Genomic DNA, 3,351 nt, shown 5'->3' on the forward strand with positions numbered 1-3,351 from the left:
TTGGTTTAAGATGTGGCTCTTGTTACCCCTGCCCCACACGCTGCGCCTCCGGGCTGCCCCCGGCACTCCCGTCTCATTGTCCTTTAGGAAATGTGCTGTTCTCACCCTGGGGAATGATCTATCCAAACTGCAAAGTAAGCAAAGTGTTCTTTTGAGTTAGGGTTTCCCCCTTCTCCATGCTCCTCGCTGGCAGCCCCGGGAAGCCTCCTGGAACCCAGCTGCGCAGCAGATGGGCTTCCCGTGGCTTTTGCGTCTCCCTCTGCTTCCAGCTGTGCTCAGTTGGGTGCAGCCTGCTTCCAAACAGGCTGTCAGGCGGCCAATGGGGTCGACCAGTTGCCTTCTTCTCCTGGGGGTAAAGTTCAGGCCTGTGCAGGGCGGGGCCTCTTGCCTGGCGGGGTTGGAATCAATCACAGCTATAACCGCCTTCCGAGTTCCAGTCATTGGTTCCTGGGTTTTCCTCGTTACCCACATTCTGCAGGGGACTTCTCCCCAGCTCTGGGACCACAGTGATGGCAGCCCCCTGAGCTCATCTGCTCACGGGGGCTGTGTTACCCCCTCACGGCCCAGCTTGGCTCCCCAAGACCCGCCCCCCAGCTTTCATGCAAGAAGCTTCACTGTTTCCAGTGAATGCACCACGAGATCTCAGATGTTTGGATGTTTTCCTATAAAACACATCAGAATGTTCTCTGGCTTCTTTTTTTTTTTTAATGTTTTTTTCTGGAAAAACATGGTCTTCTAGACCCATTTGTTATGTCCCCACATTTGAAAGATGTTGCCAAGTTGTCTTCCAGAGAAGTCATACCCACCACCAGTGCCTGTGCCGTGGCTTCTGTTGATAGAAATTGAGGTCATTTCAACTATTTCACAAAACAAGAAGCAAAGGATGTGTCTGAACACACACAAAACTCCTCATGAATGAGAATGAATTTGTAGAATAAGGTGAGTGTTGATTTGTGGGAGTTTTTTTAGATGTGAAAGGTACGTAGTTCTTCTCATGAAGGAAATTGGCCTTTATGTCACTTAGCTTCTGCAGCCTAACACAAGCTCCAAACGTAGTGACTGAACAGTTCTAGGGTCGGCTGTGTGCATTGGGCTTAACCAGGTGGTTCTGCTACTGGGGCTCAGGCTTGGTGATGCTGGCCGGGCTCACTGAGGGAGAGCTGGTGTAGGAGGGCCTGGCGGGCTGGACCGTCATCTCTGCATCCCCTGCCCTCTATCCTCCAGTTGGCTAGCTCGGGTTTTTCACACTGCGACTCACCATTCCAGGGCAGACAGAGGCCACGCCCCAAAGTGCAGGTGCTTTTCAAGTCTGTTTCCATCCCATTTGTTACCTTCCCAGAGGCTTAAGCCCAGAGTCAGTGTGGGAAGTCAGTGGGTACAGGGGGGTATCGACAAGTTGGGGCCATGTTGCAGTCAATTCACTTCATCCCATAAAGGCCTGATCTTAAGTCTCTGCTTTAAGAATCTGGGCTGATCACTCTAGTCCCTCTTGGTGGTAAAGCCAGGTGCAGTGTAGGTTGGGGGTAGGTGAGTTATGGTCTCCAGGCCCCTGGTTGGGTTTGGAGCAGCTGGTCACACAGTTTCAGGTCTAGAATACAAGCTTCTTTCCACTAAAGTTCATTTTTTTCTGAAGAGAAGTAGGACTGGCTAGAGCGATGGGGCCCTTGAGACCCAGGGACAGGGCTGCTGCTGTATGCAGGACACACCTCCTTTTGGTGGTTTTGAAAATATGTTTTTATTTTCTGAACAGTCTGCTTTCCTTCTCTTTAAGGGAGCTTAATGACCAGCTATCCCTCTGGTGTTCCACCCCACCCAGCAGGAAGGGTTTGATTGTTGCCTATTTCAGCTGCAAATGTGTTTAATGGAAACAGACGACGTCAAAACTGGGCTTTGAGAAACTGTAACAGCTGCATGACGGGCTAGAAATTCCTCCAGTGACTTGAAATGTTGACTCATTGACAGCGGTCTGATCGACACTTAGCATCCACCCACTGTATTTCTTTTTTTTCATTTCATGAGTGGAGTTGACTTGACCGAGTCAGCCCGGGAGCCTGCTGTCTTGGGGAGAGGAGCCTGCAATAAGATCCACGACGTTAGTCTTCTGAGCATTTAGGCAGAGCTGCCGTGACCTCCCAGCCCTGAGGCAGGAGTGTTGCTGGGATGGGACTGGTGTCACCAGTGCCCAAGCCTGGAGACCAGGCACGGGAAGAAGGAGGGGGAGAAGGAAGAGAGGTGACACTCGCCGAGCATCCCCGAGGCCCCAGGTACCGCGAGGGGCGATGCGTGTACAGGCGTGTGTGCGGGGCGGTCTCAGTTCTGAGCAGACGTCAGCCAGCAGGTGGAAACACCCAAAACAAACGAGTGTGAAGGTCCTCTTGGACTCTTGGACAGGAGGCCTGACTGCTTCAGTCTCTGGGGGGCTTCACACGGCAGTCAGCTCACAGGACAAAGTCCACTCCTGTGTTGAGGGCAGGTTGCCATCCAGTCTGGTCCCAGCTCGGACTTGAGTTAGAGCTGCTTTCTTCAGGGTTGGACTCCCCGGGCCTGGGCTCGGCCTCCAGACACGAGCTGAGCAGTGTGTGGGGACCAGGAGTTCCTCCAGGGCCCCTGGGATCTGGTCGGATGAGCTCAGAGACCTGGCATGGCGCGGTCACCCCCGTCATCCCAGCCCCGCAAAGACGCCGCACAGGGCCTCTGTCTCCCCAGTGGCTGGACGGGTCAGTACCGTCCCCCCAGCACCCCCAGGCCGGGCAGTATTCACTCTCTCCGGGAACCTGGCTCCACTGGATGGTCAGGTGCAGCGTGGTCACGGGGGATGCTTGAACCAGTCCCTCCCCGGAAAGAAAATAAGAAAAAAATGAGGAAGTGTAATTGACGGTTTGTGTTTGGCACGAAGGAAGACAGTCGGGGTCCCTGGGGATGGGTCTTTCGGCTTCCTGGGTCACCAGCAGCAAGGGGGACGTTTGGATTCGGAAGATCCCAGTGCTTCAGTGGGGGGCAGCCGGGTTTTGGGGAGTCCTCCCCACGGCAGGTGGGTTGCCGTCGGGGTGCCCACGTTGCTTCTGGCTTTGCCCCTGCCACGTTTGCTCACAGGGGAGCCTGGGTTGAGTCCGGGCTTGCTGCAGCTCCCAGGCTCCTGGCAGGCAGGCCTTTCCCCATCCCGCCCGTTCTGTGTGGAGCCTTCCTCTGGCGGGGCCCAGGGCCCTGCTCCCGTCGCCCACCTACAGCTGGAGCCCTGGCCGCTCCCGGCCCCAGGCACGCGGCCCGTCCTCCACCATCACCGTGAAGGGCTTCCGGTTACCAGCGGACTCATTACCTCTGGTTCTGTTTACAGACCTGCGTCTCCCCAGC

Source organism: Lagenorhynchus albirostris, chromosome 10, assembly GCF_949774975.1.
Source record: "Lagenorhynchus albirostris chromosome 10, mLagAlb1.1, whole genome shotgun sequence".
Classification (NCBI taxonomy): Eukaryota; Metazoa; Chordata; class Mammalia; order Artiodactyla; family Delphinidae; genus Lagenorhynchus; species Lagenorhynchus albirostris.